We start from the raw sequence: 17,530 nt of genomic DNA, 5'->3' as shown, positions 1-17,530 counted from the left end.
GAAAGATTGAAGAGGGGAGGAGAAGGGGAAGACAGAGGATGAGATGGTTGGATGGTATCACTGACTTGATGGACATGAGTTTGAGCAAGCTCTGGGAGTTGGTGATGGACAGGGAAGCCTGGTGTGCTGCAGTCCATAGGGTCACAAAGAGTCAGACAGGACTGAGCAACTGAACTGAATTGATGCAATAAGAAGCTTTCGGCCTCTTTTCCAAGAAGATAACATCTTTCACAGCTGTCAGAACACCTACATTTACCTCCAGACTCTTGTGCTCAGCACAAGTTTGATTCCCACTTGCGTAATAATAAACCTGGTTAAAGGGTTTACAGTGCAGCCTTGAGGCTCCATGTGGTTTGAGCGCCCATAACCCCCAGGAACTGGAGATCACATCCTCTGGCCTACAATGGGACATGAGATGGGTGGTGGGGAGGGCGTTTGCCTTCCATTCTGCCATGAATATTCTGGGCTTTTGCTCTTCTAACTGTAGTACCAGGTGATAAAGGTGACTTATTTCTTGTTAGTCGCACACAAATCAATCCTTGGAATGATTATTGTCAAACAATTTTCCTTTTTTGTTATAAAAGGTAAAACATTACTGCCGAAGATAAAATCAGCCATCATAATTTCATGACCATTAATAGTTCAGTGAATAACTTTTCAGATTATTTTATTTTTTCTAAAATAATATTAAGCTATATATACACCAGTTTAGCCCTTTTCACTTAAGATTCTATCATTAACTTATTTCCATGTCATTACATTTTCTTCACAGGTGCATTTCTATAGTCACATAGCATTATATAGGGAGAAGGCAATGGCCCCACTCCAGCACTCTTGCCTGGAAAATCCCATGGACGGAGGAGCACGGTGGGCTGCAGTCCATGGGATCGCACAGAGTTGGACACGACTGAAGTGACTTAGCAGCAGCAGCAGCATTACATAGGGCTTCCCAGTGGCCTGCAGTGCAGGAAACGTGGGTTTGATCCCTGGGTCTGTAAGATCCCCTGGAGGAGGGCATGGCAACCCTCTCCAGTATTCTTGCCTGGAGAATCCCACAGACAGAGGAGCCTGGCAGGCTACAGTCCACGGGGTTGCAAAGAGTCGAACATGACTGAAGCAACTTGGTATACACCCATGCACAGCATTATAACTTGTCCTGAATATCAGTTTATTTCAGGAATAAACAACCTCAGGCTGAACTCTGCCCAGGGTCTGTTTCCTGGGGAACCCATGAAGGTGGTATCAGCAGTGGGCTGACAGAGAGCGTGGGCTTTTGGAACTGGTTCGCGTGCTATCTGGCTGGCAAAGACCACCCCTTGTTGGTGGTAAATTAAGCACCAACAGCCCTTGCCACAAAGTGGCTCTCGATAGTGGACTGACTAGTGTCTCCAAAGATTCTCCTGCACCTAGAACTTCAGAACAGGACCTTGTTTAAACATAGTGTCTTTGCAGATGGAATTAGCTAAGGACCTCAAAATAAGATTTAGGATTGGCCTTAAATCCGGTGATTGGAATCCTTGCCAAAGGGCAGAGGGGAGACACAACATCAGGGAGACGTAAGGAAGAAGGCACGTGAGACGGAGGCAGAGGCTGCAGTCGTGCAGCCAGAGGCCGGGACGCCAGGAGCCATGAGAAGCAGGGAGAGGTGAGGGAGGGTCTTCCCCGAGCCCTAGGTGGAAGCACGGTCTGCTGACACCTGATTTCAGACTTCTGGCCTCCAGCACCTGAGATAATGCACATTTGTTGTGTAAGCCTCCCAGTTTGTCATCACTGCCCAGGGAAACTAATCTGGTTGTGGAAATTTTGCCAGCGACCATGGAGACGGTGGAAGGTGCCAGATGTGTGACAAGTTTGGGGGCAACAGCAACTCCAATAGTGGAATTCAATAGCTGAGCTCAGCTGACCCTCTAGAAAAGGTCAGGAAAATCTTTACATGCAATTTACAGTGACTGAGAGTCAGAGAAGCCAGAGGACATCTTTACAGCAACAATGAGGGCCCCACCTCCCAGGGGGAGAAGCCAGAGGAAGACGATCCCCAGGCTCAGGACCTAACCGCCAGGACAGCAGAGTCCAAGAAGGGGAAACATCCTGCCACGGACAGCTGGGCTGATTTCAGCTCCCCCTTCATCCTTGAAATTCCTAGAGCCCCTAACCCTCTGGGCCCACAGAAGCGAGCCACCTCCCCACATGAAGGACAGCATCCCACCTCACCCTGCTTGCAGGGAGTGCAGAGACCTCCACCCACAGGACACGAGCGCCGTCAGACCTGACCGCCACCTCCTGACCCCTCATCCTATAACTGTGACTAAGTTTCAGCATAGCTCAGCCCTGAGGATACAGCGTGAACCTGCGTCGCTCATCATCCTGTGGTTTCATGGGACCACGGCTCCCGGGAGCTGCCCCTAAGGGCCTCCCTACAAACCTCCCTCCAGGGGCACAGTCTCCATCTGGGAAACCCTACCTGAGACAGTGCATACTGGTCCATGAAGTCTGGGTACTCACATACCTCTTCACGCTTTTAAGCAAGTTTCCATGTGTTAAAAAGGGAGACGGGGAGGCGAGCGTAGTGAAACTGACACCTGTGAATCCATCTGGCAGATGGACAGTTTTAAGGGCCCCATAGCCAACACCTGCACCCTCTGTGCTACAGGTCAGTTTATCAGTGACCTGAAGAACAGCTGACCGGTAAGAGCTCTGCGCGCGCTTACAATTTGCTGATTGAAAGCCTGCTCGCGTGCCTGCTAAGTCGTTCGGTCAGGTCTGACTCTTTGCAACCCTATGGACTGTAGCCCGCCAGGCTCCTCTCTCCGTGGGATTCTCCAGGCAAGAATACTGGAGTGGGTTGCCATGCCCTCCTCCAGGAGATCTTCCCAACTCAGGGACCGAACCTGCATCTCCTTCAGCTCCTGCATTGAAGGCAGATTCTTTACCACTGAGCCACAGGGGAAATCTGTTTGAAAGCCTGCTGGACACTAAAAGCAGGCCCTGCACACCAGGGCCCTCTTGCACATCAGAAACAAAGGGCTCTCAGGAGAGTTCAGGTCTACAGAGGCACATTCATGCTTGTGGATTTATGGGTTTAGCTTTTTCAATTAGGTCATCTCTCATCTCTAGGTTGTAGAGCACTGAGAACATGCAGGTGAGGTCATGGAACATTTATCAGGATTGATGACAATTTCTGGGGTCCCTGGGAACCACTCCAAGGGAGGCCATGGATTTAAAGTCCATTCGATGTGCGTCTTCCCTGTGAGATGATCTGGGGCTGGAGGGAGAGTTAAATCATTCCTTAACACAACAGAAAACTAATTCTCACGGTGCTGTGACCCCGGGGAGAACTAGCAGTGAGACTTCTATTTCAAGCTGAAAGGCTCTGGCAACACTGAAGTCCAGTTAAGAAAGTTCAGCGGTGTTGGCATGAAAGAAGCTTAAGACCTAAGGCAAACTGATTTTGTTCTGTAAAACCACCAAGAAGGTGAAAAAACAACCCAGAGAATGGAAGAAAATAATTCCAAATCCCTTATCTGATGAGGGACTGGTATTCAGAATACACAAAGAACTCTTGGAACTCAATAATAAAGAAATAAATAACCTCATTAAAATGAGTTTTTGAATAGACAGTTCTCCAAAGGAGATGTACAAACAGCCAATAAACTCATGGAGAGATGTGCAACATCCTTTGCCTCTAAGAAAATGCAGATCAAAACCATTAGGAGGCCAAGTTCAGGAAAGATAATTATGAGTGTCCGTGAGGATGGGAGGAATTAGGAACCCTGTACACCACCACCAAAAACGTAAGTTAGTGCAATTGTTCAGGGAAACAGTTTGCAGTTCTTCAAAAGTTTAAAAGTAGAGCTACCATACAACCCAGCAACCCCGCCTTGGTATGTAATCAAGAGAAATGACAGCATCTGTCCACACAAAAGCCTACACACAGTGTTCATAGTAGCCCCCAAGGTGAAACCAGCGTAAGCATCTATCAACCAGTGAATGGATAAACAGCATGTGGTCCATCCATACAGTGGAATATTATTCAGCCACAAAAAAATGTGAAGTACTGATATATGCTACAGCATGCATGAGCCTTGATGAAAATAGGCAGAAGCCAAACACAACATATCATAGGATTCCATTTCTAGGAAACATCCGGAATCTAACAAGACTGAAAGCAGATTTGTGGTTGCTGTGAGTTGAGAGATGATTGATGTGAGAGATGGCTAATGAGTAGGGGGTTCTTTCTGAAGTGACGAAACGGTCTGAATTTATATTGTGATGATGGTTGCACAATTCTTACAATATATTAAAGCCACTGAATTGAATTCTACACTTTAAGTGGGTGAATTTCATGGTATATGAATTATATCTCAATAAAAATGCTTAAAAACTTTAATGGGCTTCATTTCATCTATTTCTTCTCTTGGGTGGGAAGAGCTGCATGTGGATGGGAAGTTAATGGGAAAGGCCTTGTCAGGGCTGTCTGGGTGGTAGCTTTGCTGCAGCAGGAACTTCTCCTGTGGATCTGCTTCTTTCCCGTTCCATGCTCCTGGTGTCTTTGTGGTAGGTTATATTATTTTTCAGCAGATATCCCCTCTCGCCTCCAAGTCTGACCTACCTCCCTCCTTCTCCACACCAGGAGAAATGCATTTCCTGGGGAACTGGGTTTGGCTGGCTGGTTCGCTTCAGCTAATGGAGTCGGGGAAGCAGTGGCTCCTGCTCATTCCAAGTGAATGTTTGAAGAATCACGGGGATTTCCCGCCGGCCCTGTCTCCCTCAGCCCAAGTCCATCAGATGGAGTTTGTGGGGCAGAACGGAAGCCAACAGCAGCGTGGGCAGAGCTACCTGACTGCCCGTGACTCCAAGGGAGAAATAAGTGCTGTAAGTTGCCGATGTTTTCCTTACACAGCGTTATCACAGTGAAACCTGACTGATACAATCATTACTTTATTCACTCAGAAAACGTATTTAGAGTGCTGCCATACATTGGATTTTGTGGTTATTTTTTTTAATGAACAAGACCATCTTTTCTCTTTGCATCTAAAAGGTAAAATGGAAAAAGACACCAGCAAAATACAAAATATGTGGTCAGCGAGACAAGAAACACAAAATACAAGGGCTGTAGCGAGAAAGAGATCACTTCTGACTCAGGAGTCACAGAACATCTAGAAGGAACGAACATTTCCATAATCAGTTATTTCAGGAGACGAAAGCCCAGTCGTATACAAATTGTGCTCCTCCCTGGATGCTACTGCAGACAAAGAGCAGCTGGAATTCTCAAGACTTCCCCAGATGTGCCCTTTGCCCCAGCTGTGAAGTGGACAAGCCTCTGGCGCTGACATCATTCTCGGAGCAGAAGGAAGTGGGCAGGGAGATCATGAACTGACTGGAGCAACCCTGCGGTGATAGCTTTAGTTGAAACTGACTAAATTTTCTAGATTTGGGAAGAATGGGGGGCCCAGATAGACTTGACTTTCAATTATAGGAAAATATAGGCAGTTAGGTTTCTGGGCCCTGCGTGTCACACTGCACAAAGAAAGGGAACAGCTCCACCGAACGAGCGTAATCTTAGAGAGCCAGGGGCTTGGGTTCCTGACCAGCTGGCTTGCCCCCTTAGATAACTATTCCATTTGCTTACAAAAGGCCGGCAAGTTTTCCATATGCAGTGTGATGACCAAGTGCCAAGGAGAAACACCAAACCCCAAAGAAAAATCAACACCCTTGCTTTTTTCGATATTTAAGCCTTGCTTTGGAAATGAGGAATTTCCTCCCAAACATCTCTACGAAAACATCTCTACCCACACACTCCGCTTTTTGAAAGAATGTGCATTTGAAAAAGAAAACCTGAATGTACCCTTACCACAATATGCTGAGACAGACCACACACACCCAGTGAAATTACACATACGCTTTTGACAGTCTGAATTTTAACTTTGACTTTAGAACATTTTCATGAAATCAAAATAATAGGAAAGCGTGCTCTCCAATTTCTTTCAGTCGATTTTAGGATAATCTCTAGGTCTCCAGGAGGTTTCAGTACAATCCTGCATTAATGGGTTTAGGAGATTGATTTTGGCGTCTGCAGCAGCTCCTGTGGGAGCCCCTGGTGACCCTGGGTCTGCTCTGGGCTGCCCCAGGAGTTCCCTGGGGCTCCGGGCCAGTCCCCTCCTGCCTCTCGAGCTCATTCCTCATCTTTAAAATGCGTGGGCTCTGGGTGACCTCTGAGCCCTTTCCAGCTGCCACATCCTTTGATTCCACTTTTTTTTTTTTCCATAAAATTTTTAGATTCATAGCTGGACAATTGAATTCTGCAGACTGAAAACTACTTTTCTCCCAATAATGTATGTTTTGATCAAAGTCCAGTGGAGCTAATTTTATTCATCTTCCCACAGGTTGATTCAGAACTTATCTTTATAATTAAGCACATACAAATGGGGTGTTAACGCTGGAGGAACCATGCCATCCTCTGCAAACTTGCCTCTTGGATCAGTTAACTCCACCTTGTAGGTTACAGGTGACTGACTGTCGGTCAGTCAGTCAGTCCCTAGGTCAGTCCTTATCTCACAGGATAAGGAAAAGTCTTATCCTGTGAGAAGAGAGAATTAGCAGAATTTTCCATCAGGAAGAAAAAGTGAAAGTGAACGTTGCTCACTGGTGTCTGACTCTTTGTGACCCCATGGCCTATATAGTCCATGGAATTCTCCAGGCCAGAATCCTGGAGTGGGTAGCCTTTCCCTTCTCCAGAGGATCTTCCTAATCCAGGGATTGAACCCAGGCCTTCCGCATTGCAGGCGGATTCTTTACCAGCTGAGCCACAAGGAAGTCCATGGGGTCAGCAAGAGAAGCAGTAACATTTCGGAAGAGACTGCCAAGTACAGACTACTGCCTAATCCTTTTATTCCCACGGAGCTTTACCGGCAGATTCAAAGGTAGGGTTGAGTTTGGGGCAGCTAACAGTATTGGTGGCTTTCCCTGGTGGCCCAGTGGTAAAGAACTCACTTGCCAATGCAGGAGACGCTGGTCCCGGAAGATCCCCTGGAGAAGGAAATGGCAACCCACTCTGGTATTCTTGCCTGGGAAATCCCATGGATAGAGGAGCCTGGTGGGCTGCAGTCAACGGGGTTGCAAAGACTAGGATGTGACTTAGTGACTAAAAAACAACAGTATTGGTAGTCTACATGCGGGTACAGTTCTCTTGAACACTTACTTTGTGCCAGACACTGTCCTGAAAACGTCCCGTGAATCAATTAATCCTCAAAATAACCTCACAAAGTAATATTCTTACAGATGAAAACACAGGATAGGTAAGTTGTCTCAGATTGCAGGGTAAATGGCAGGCCTGGGATTCGAATCTCCACAGAGCCCAGCCCAAAGAACAGGAAAGTCTGTCCCTGGAGCTCAAGGGTGAATTTGGAGACAAACTCAAACCACCAAACTACGGGTGGGGCTGATGTTTGGAATTGTAGGGGGCAGGGTGGGGTGACTGTATTTAACCTTCTTCCTTCATCTGCCTCGAGGGAATTTAAATTGCTGCAACACAAATGTCAAAGGGAAAAGAAAAGACTAACATTTAGATGCTGACTTTCCAAGTAGGATATTTCAATTACAAGACAGGCTGATACGATATGAGGGGAAGGAAGCTGGACTCATGCCTGGCTGGCGTCCAGCCCAGAGTCCACCTGGGGGCAGGGACCATCAGGAAGAAACAAGAACAGCCCCCGGACTTCTCCCGAGTGAGGTGGGGATGACACGGCCAACAGTGTTTTATATTAAAAAGTTTTAAAAATTCATGGGGTTAAATCTGTACATTTTCTGTTATGATTTCTGCATCTGTCTACATGTCTAAAAAAGTTCTTTCTGGACGTCTGCTTCCTGGCTCCCTTACAGCTTAAACGTGAAGAGCCAGGTTCTGAGTCCGGGGAAGGTATGATAGAATCCTGGTTCTGCCCATCACTGACTGTGAGGAGTTCCCTTGCTCTGCTTCCTCAAGTATAAGCCAGGCACTGCAATGAGAGGAGTATGCTCCCATTATGCAGATGGGAAAACTGATATTCAGAGGGGAAACTGCTTGTGCAGAGGTGCCCAGTAAATGGAGCTGGGATTGGACACCAGTTCTCCTGTGGTCTTACCAATTACACTTATGCTGATTTATAATACATGGAACACCATGGTTTTATTTTTGTTATATCTTTGAAGACGTTTTGCCAGCCTTCTATCTGAGACGCTGCAGCTATCCTCAAAAGTGACGCTCCGGCACAGTTTTCCTTGCGGACATATCTCCTAACCCTGGTGTTTGAACCACATCTAGGTTCTGGCAGCGTCTCCCGAGGCCTTAGTTATCCTGTTTGATCAGCCAGCTTCAAACAGTCTGGGTACACAGACCGTCTCGGGAGACCTACAAAGGACGGGGGGCCAGACAGAGATTAGAGCAGATCTTCCGTTTAGTTAAGGGCTCTAAGTATGTTCTTCTCTGTGTCAGGAATGAAATAAATGCGTGTAAACAGGTGATAAGAAGATTCCACCCCCCCAGGGTTGCTTGAAGCAAGACCTGTTTGGAGACGATATGGGTTCATTCAGAGCCTGTTTCCAAGTTTTCATTTAATTTGATTAGAAACAGCTGGAAGATCAGAACAGCTGCGTAATCTCTCCAGTGATGCAGAGGGAAAGAATGTTCAAGTGACAGAACCGCAAGTCACCAGCCTGGCTTGACTCACACAGGAAAAAATTGAATTAACAGATTACGAACCCCAACTTTCTCATCCACTCTCAGCTTTCATGGTCAGTCGTGTTCGACTCTTTGCAACTCCGTGGACTGTAGCCCGCTGGGCTCCTCTGTCCATGAGATTCTCCAGGCAAGAATACTGGAGTGGGTTGTCATTTCCTCCTCCAGGGGGATCTTCCTGACCCAGGGATTGAACCCACGTTTCCTGGGTCTCCTGTATTGGCAGGCGGATTCTTTACCACTGTCCCACCTGGGAAGCACTTCTCAGCTTCATGTCTGTTCAAATTAACATTGCTCCACGTGGCCACCTCCTGCAACAATGCTAATTATTACATGACTAATATCCTTTTTGTTTTTACATAGGGGTTTTAAAAGTATTCATTTCAATGTAAAGTTTCTAACAGTCAAAAACAAGGACTTCCATTATTCAGTCATGAGCAGAGGGGAGGGGCTTTTCTCCACATAACAGAGGGCTTGGTGTCGACCCAGTTCTGAGAAACGAGCTCGTGGTGACGGGGAGGGAGAGGCTAGTTCTGTCACCGGAGGTTCAGACACACTGTCAGTGCAATCAGTGACCTGCAGATTCCATGCTGAAGCCGGGCTCCAGCCCCACCCTGGAGGCCCTCCTCCCAGGCAGTGGTGCAAACTGTCCTCAGATCCTTGCTCAGATCTACTACTTGACTCACAGAGAAGCTGAGAGAATTCTTTGCTAATCTTTTCTAATCTTCACTTGCATAGTGTAAACAATTAAATCAAAATGCTGAAAGTGTCAACCTCACAAGCCGCTGTCAGAATAAACAGGAAAACTTGTATATAGTGTTTTAAGACTGACATCCCCTGGACTGCAGCACGCCAGGTCCCGCTGTTCATGGGATTCTCCAGGCCAGAATACTGGAGTGGGTTGCCATTCCCTTCGCCAGGGGATCTTCCCAACCCAGGGATCGAACCCAGGTCTCCTGCATTTCAGGCAGACTCGTTACCATCTGAGCCACTAGGGAAGCCGTTGAAATAAATCAAGTTACCTTTAAATGATGAAAACACTTAAAACTGCCTAATATGTAAAAATATAGAAAAGGAAGGCAGTTACAGAGATATAAAAGGTGGCCCATAATCTCACACCTCCAGACAACCACTATCAACATGCTGTTTTCCCCCAATATAATTATTTCATTCTTTCTCCCACTCTCTCCTCTCTGTCCTCTTCTTTCCCTCTCTCATCCAGAGGTCGTCCCGTTCACCTTCCCTCACGATGAGACGGGGCGGGGGGGGTGAAAAGGGAGACAAGGATCCACATGCCTGGCCTTGGAGCTCCACACACCACGTGCTCCTGGCCCCAGGGACCTAGAATCTCCATCAGCTTCCTTGTTAATTTCCCACAACTATCTCAGTAGAAGTTAGAGGACATCCATCTGTGAGCAGGGATGGAAAAGACCCTGAGGCTAGGAAAGATTGAAGGTGGGAGGGGAAGGGGATGACAGAGGATGAGATGGTTGGCTGGCATCACGGACTCAATGGACATGAGTTTGAGCAAGCTCCGGGAGTTGGTGATGGACACGAAGGCCTGGCATGCTGCAGTCCATGGGATCACAAAGAGATGGACATGACTGAGTGACTGAACTGCACTGAACACGTAGATGCGAAGGGCTGACTTTTCCATGTCTGCCTGGCCCCGGCTGAGCTCTCCAAGTCCTCAGTGGTACCCCCAGCCCCCCGGCCACCGCTCCAGGGGCTCTTATGCTGTCCTATCCAGGCAGGTTTAAGTTTCCCTTTAAACTGTCTCCTGTGGGGCAGAGACAGGCAGGGTCACCAAGGATTATGTTTGCTCATCAGTAATCCCAGCTGTCCTGCAGTTAAGCAAGGCTGTGCGACTAGTTCCCTCTTTGCTTGAGGACAAGAAGGCCTTGTGTTCCACCCAGACGGTGCAGCTACAAGACAGAATCTGAGGGATTACGTGTCGCAGAACTTCTGCTGACTCATGTGAGGCATGTCACGTGACAGAGAGGACTGAACGTTTGTTTAAGCCTTTAAAATTTGGGGCTTATTGCTGCAGCACAATCTAGCATATTCTGACTAATACAGTTGGAGGGATTCTCTCAGCTGGCACTATACTTTGATCTTTTTGTATCTTTAAAAATAAAGACTTGATCATAGTTATTTCCTTGCTTAAAATGATCAGGAGCTAGCCTCACCTAAATGGTGAGGTCCAAATGCTTTCAGCCTAACTGGTTCAGTTTATCCTCATGGGCTCATCTCCTGGTGTTCTGACCCCCAACCTAGAGCCTAAATTGCAGGCACACTGACTCCTAAGTCTTTCCCGAGTTTCCATTTCCTGAAGGGGCTTCAGCCACTGAGTGTGTCTGACTCTTGCAACCCCATGGACTGTAGTCCGCCAGGCCCTGCTGTCCATGGGATTCTCCAGGCAGGAATACTGGAGTGGGTTGCCATTCCCTTCTCCAGGGGATCTTCCCAAGCCAGGGATAGAACCAGCATCTCTCACATCTCCTGCACTGGCAGGGCTCTTAATCACCTGAGCTACCAGGGAAGCCGTACCTTTCCAGCACATCTCGCCCTTTAAATGCTACCAGGCCTTTGCTCGTGCTTGGTTTTCCTTTGCTTGGTTGACACTGCGTTTCTCACTTAGCGTACTGTTAGGTATCCTGTAAGACTCAATTCAAATATGACATCTGTGATGTTGGAGCCAGCTCTAAAACGTTGTCAGCTCCCTTGCCAAGTTGCCACAGTGCTGGGTAAGTTCTTTTCTTTGGAAATCTCCTACTGCTTGATTTATTTGTAGGTCCATTTTGGGTTCTTAAAGGTGGTGTTATCCCTTATTCTTCCCTAGCACAAGGGTAGTTCGTAGGTGTGCATATACATTCCCTATGGAACCTGGTGTTGTGGCCACAGCAGCGGTTCAGGAGCAGAATTTATGGTTTCTGTCAGTCTGCACTGCCTAGTCTTTGGTGTGTAAAGCTGATGTTTCTCAAGCAGAATGTTACGTAAAGCAGCTTAAGGGAAGTCCTCTGGGAGGGGCCTGAGACAGTGCCATAGGGAGACTGCGAGTTCACCTCCTCCCTTGGACACGTGGAATCCACACTACACCAACACACAGACCTCAGGTCTAAAGACACACACAGACGGAAAGTGAAGGGATGGAAGGAAAAAGATATTTCATGCAGAGAGGAAAGCAAAGAAAGCAATACTCCTATAAGACAAAATAGACTTTCAAAAGTCGGTCCAGGGTGACAGCGCCTCACCGCGGGCTTTCCTAAGGCTTGGGAGCTGTCACACCCACGCTGGACGCAGGACCGGGGCCCCATCACTGGTAACCAGGAAGGTTAAGTCAGCTGGTCCCTGGAAGCCCAGCATCTCCTCCCAGCCTGGTCACTTGGCAGTGCCCTGGGCGCCCTCTGAGAGCCTGCAGCTCAGACTGCTGGGGTTGCCAGCTCTCCCTAGGCCCCCCATGGCTGCCCTTGCCCCTGACCGCTCCTCCGAGGACCCCACTGAGCTGCGCTTTTCCATTGGCTTCACTGGTGGTGGGGGCCGTCCAGACCCAAGAGTCAGTTGCCGGCTCTGTCTGCAGGGGATGCAGCTTGCTGCTACCTTGCACCCTTGTTGCAAGTGTATGTTGAGAAAACAATTTCATTGCATTTAAACCCTTTAAAGAAAAATCCAAGATGTCATTTGTGCTTGAAACACAACACCCCTTACACGGGTGTTATCCCCTGGGCAGCCGCTAACCTTACAGGCTGTAAACACTTGAAATGGGGCTGGTCAGAACTGAGAGTGCTGTGAAGTAAAATACATCTCAGATTTCAAAGACTTGGTATACACACACACACAAATTAGAATTTAAAACATTCGTGGGCTTCCCTGGTGGTCTAGCGGGGTTAAGAATTTGCCTTGCAATACAGAGGACATGGGTTCAATCCCCCGTCCAGGAAGAACCCACAGGACTGGAGCAACTAAGCTCCAGCACCACAACTAGTGAAGCCCAAGCACCTAGAGCCCCTTCAAGAGAAGCCTCTGTAGTGAGAAGCTTGCACAGAGCGACTAGAGAGTAACCTCTGCTCGCTGCAGCTAGAGAAAGCCTGCTTGCTGCAATGAAGGCCCAGCACAGCCAAAAATAGCTAAATAAAAGTATTTTTAAAAATTAGAAAAACAAAATGTTCAAATATATTTTTATTGGTTACATGTTAAGGTTCATAGGTTAAACAAAATGTATTATTGAAAAATTTGAACTGTTTTTCTTTTTTTCACTTGTTTTCATGGAAACGTTTTACTGTAGCTCATGTGACATTTTCAGTGGCTCACATCGCTCTGGACAGACCTGCGGAGCACACAGATTTACTATGACAAGAACACCACCGTCATTAGGAATGCCTACTGTTGGAGCAGCCTTCTCTCTGAAGAGATCAGGGAGCCAGCTGCGTGTGTCACGGGCACTGAGTGTGCGTGCTCAGTCGCTTCAGTTGTGTCCGACTCTTTACAATCCTGTAGAGTGGAGCCTGCCAGGCTCCTCTGTCCATGGGATTCTCCAAGCAAGAATACTGGAGGGGGTTGCCCTGCCCTCCTCCAGGGGATCTTTCCAACCCAGGGCCCGAACCCACGTCTCCTGCATCACAGCCAGATTCGTTACCGCTAAGCCGCTGGGGAAGCCTCACTATTTTGAAGCAGTGCTTGCGGTCGTTGCATTCTCCTTCTACATGTTGTCTGACCATTTTTTTTTACTTTATTGAATAAAGTCACAAATAAGTGATTTTCAATTGGTTAAAAAAAAAAGCTAAAACTCATGCATCGGGTTTTGTATTACAGGAGTAACACACCGGCTGATAAAGCTTCTGTCAACTCCTATGGAGAATTTACAGTAACGGAGCCCATTTGTTTTCTGGTTTATTTATTTCATTGTCTTAACTTTTTGTTTTAAATACATTTCAAGTTATTTTTGCCCATATTATATAAGCTATTTTGGATAAGCAAGTCACTTTTAAAAATTTTTACTGTCAATTGCTCCTACAAAAGTCAATTAAATTCAGTAATTAGCTCAACAATTACCCTGAAAGTTCCATTACTTGAGGAAAGCCACTTTTCATTGCAACATCAGAAAAAAAAACTTTTCATGAAAAAATAATAAACATAACTCTTTCAAGCAGCCAAAGTAATACTGTATTTCTTTGAGACATAGAACATTTTTATTTGATTAATGTGTAATTCAAGTAAACACAGCCTTCTAGTGTTTTATAGAATCTTTATGACTTTTGAAGGTTCTTAACATAAAATCTCATGGGTGGAGGAGCCTGGTAGGCTGCAGTCCATGGGGTCGCTAAGAGTCGGGCACGACTGAGCAACTTCACTTTCACTTTTCACTTTCCTGCATTGGAGAAGGAAATGGCAACCCACTCCAGTGTTCTTGCCTGGAGAATCCCAGGGATGGGGGAGCCTGCTGGGCTGCCATCTATGGGGTCGCACAGAGTCGGACACGACTGAAGTGACTTAGCAGCAACATAACCGTCTAGTCTAAAACCTGATCTTACATAAGGAATATCCGCCTCTCTGAAAGGAACTTACAAATAAAATGACACAGGCAGTCTTGGAATAGCCAACCGAATCTCATGCCAGTTTGGATTATTTAAAATTTTTTCCCAGGGACTTCCCTGGCGGTGCAGTAATTAAGAATCTGCCTTGCAAATGCAGCAGTCTCGGTTCAACCCCTGGTCGGATTACTAAGATTCCACATGCTTCAGAGAAACTAAGACCTCGCACCACAGCTACGGTCTGCACGCAATGAAAACCCCGCATGCCGCAAAGACCAGAGGCAGCCAAATAAATAAATAAACAAATCAATAATAAATGAAGAAAATAATTGAAAAATATCCTCTAAAGTATAAAACCTTAAAAACATTCTTTCCCCAGAATATCTGTTTTCAAAACATCTTTGTGTGTGTGCTGTTTGGTTTTCTGTAAATATTATTGGGATAATAATTTGGGTTTTGGGGGAAACAACAGTGCTTTCATTAAATGGCATCCAAAATTATTGCTCCATGTAACAAGCTGAGATCATAGAATTTAGCACAGTCAAGGATTCATCGAAATGAAGCAGCTGTTGGCCTTGATGTGCTGTTTGTACAAATTGTTTCACTTTGTTCTTATTTTCATCTTCCTTCTGCTTTTTTTCTTTCCCACTTAAGTGTCCTGGCCTTTTTTATCTTTAAACATTCTTCTGTGTCATTTTCATTATCTTTATTTTCTTGTCTTTGTTAATACATCCTTATCTTCAGAAGTTTTAACTATTAAAGTTTGGGGAGTTTGTTAGTTTCCAAAGACCTGTATTGGAGAGTTGTTGTTGTTTTTTTCTTCACAATGATCATCATTTATCCAAAATTACCAGGTGTGTCAGAAAACAATTTCACACAAGCCAAGAAAAATCACAGGTTTTGTAAATCCATAGGTCACCAATATTGTAATGATTAGAATGAACTTTAAAATCTGATTAATAGGCTTGAGAAAATCTATGGGGAAAAAATGGAGAATTTCATCAGAGAATTGAAATCTAAAGTAAAAAAATAATTTGGAAATTCCAGAACTGAAATATAAAATAGCTGAAATGAATGAGTGACATTTTAAACTCCATCCATCTGTCTTTCTTTCTTACAACGTGGGCTTCCACTGGCTTACTTCTTTCTTATTGTATTTGAATTTCAGTGTGAACAATAAATCTGAGGAAATACGCCTGATTTATCTGAAATCAAGGCATACACTAGAGCAATTCAAAGGCAGTTTTAAATGGTTATGATGCTGCTCTGTTATATTGAACTGTTAACTGTTTAATCAAATCACTCTTTTGCCAAAGACGTCGACTGACTGATGGTTGAGCTCAGGAGTTCTGTCCCTCGACCACTTGTGTCCTTGACTCCTTGGTACAAGGTCTCCTCCGTCATCACCAGACTCTACTAGGCCAGGACCTAAGAAGATGCTGCACACGGGCTGAGGTTTGTTGCGATGCATGAGCACTTCACACACAGACATTTCCCCGAGGGTGGGTTGTGTCCTCACACTCAGGAAGTCTGATCAGTGCATCCCACTGGTTTCTACCAGCAGAGAAAAATACCACCCAGGGATTTTCTCATTTTATACACCGAATTATTGTGTCTGTTCCTGAGAGAACATTCTCTTCGGACCAGGTGCAACTGCAAGTGGAACCCTCTACAATCTTACATATCTGATAATTGGGAGATTTTCCAAGGACCAGTTTCTGTCTCCACATGTTTAAATCCTAGTTTCTGCTCCACTACCTGGCTGTACCAGTGTGGGCCCAGCAGGACACGCCCTTGTCACAGCCTGACCCTAGCCCCCCACCCTCACATTGCAGCAGGCAAGTCAGGGTAGAAGCAGGGGGCCCTACATGAGACGGCTCCTGGTCACTTCAGTTCAGTTCAGTTCAGTCGCTCAGTGTGTCTGACTCTTTGTGACCCCATGAATCGCAGCACGCCAGGCTTCCCTGTCCATCACCAACTCCCAGAGTTCACTCAAACTCACGTCCACCGAGTCGGTGATGCCATCCACCCATCTCATCCTCTGTCGTCCCCTTTTCCTCCTGCCCCCAATCCCTCCCAGCATCAGAGTCTTTTCCAATGAGTCAACTCTTCACATGAGGTGGCCAAAGTACTGGAGTTTCAGCTTTGGCATCAGTCCTTCCAAAGAAATTCCAGGACTGATCTTCTTTAGGATGGATTGGTTGGATCTCCTTGCAGTCCAAGGGACTCTCAAGAGTCTTCTCCAACACCACAGTTCAAAAGCATCAATTCTTCGATGCTCAGCTTTCTTCACAGTCCAACTCTCACATCCACACATGACCACTGGAAAAACCATAGCCTTGATTAGATGGACCTTTATTGGCAAGGTAATAGCTCTTCTTTTCAATATGCTATCTAGGTTGGTCATAACTTTCCTTCCAAGGAATAAGCGTCTTTTAATTTCATGGCTGCAATCACCATCTGCAGTGATTTTGGAGCCCCCCAAAATAAAGTCTGACACTGTTTCCCCTGTTTCCCCATCTATTTCCCATGAAGTGATGGGACCGGATGCCATGATCTTTGTTTTCTGAATGTTGAGCTTTAAGCCAACTTTTTCACTCTCCTCTTTCACTTTCATCAAGAGGCTTTTTAGTTCCTCTTCACTTTCTGCCATAAGGGTGCTGTCATCTGCATATCTGAGGTTATTGATATTTCTCCTGGCAATCTTGATTCCAGCTTGTGCTTCTTCCAGCCCAGCGTTTCTCATGATGTACTCTGCATATAAGTTAAATAAGCAGGGTGACAATATACAGCCTTGACGTACTCCTTTTCCTATTTGGAACCAGTCTGTTGTTCCATGTCCAGTTCTAACTGTTGCTTCCTGACCTGTATATAGGTTTCTCAAGAGTGACCCTGTACAAATGTGATCATGAGCCTCATAAACATATTCCATGACCCCCGCTGCACGCCTCCCCAGTTCAACTTCCCCTGTCATGGAGCCTCCAGACTCCACGCGTGCTTGTCACACCCTGGACACAAGAGAAAGCACAGAGGCACGCCCAGAGGGGGCTGAGACCGAGGGCTGGACCAACAGTGCTTAAGACAGCTGATTTCCCTTTTGGAGGCATACTTTACAGGAACATCTGACCATAAGCACATTGCTGGGGCCCCTCCCAGGGTCTTGGAAGAGCCCCACATGGTGAGGGTCCCTGACACATAAGATTTACTAGCTTTGCAGGAAGTCAGCCCCCCACTCTGAGGGCAGCCCCAGCCAGTTCCAGGACAGGCCCAGACACCTCAATGTTCC

Source organism: Bos javanicus, chromosome 27 (assembly GCF_032452875.1).
Source record: "Bos javanicus breed banteng chromosome 27, ARS-OSU_banteng_1.0, whole genome shotgun sequence".
Taxonomy (NCBI): domain Eukaryota; kingdom Metazoa; phylum Chordata; class Mammalia; order Artiodactyla; family Bovidae; genus Bos; species Bos javanicus.
This window is presented reverse-complemented; position numbering follows the sequence as displayed.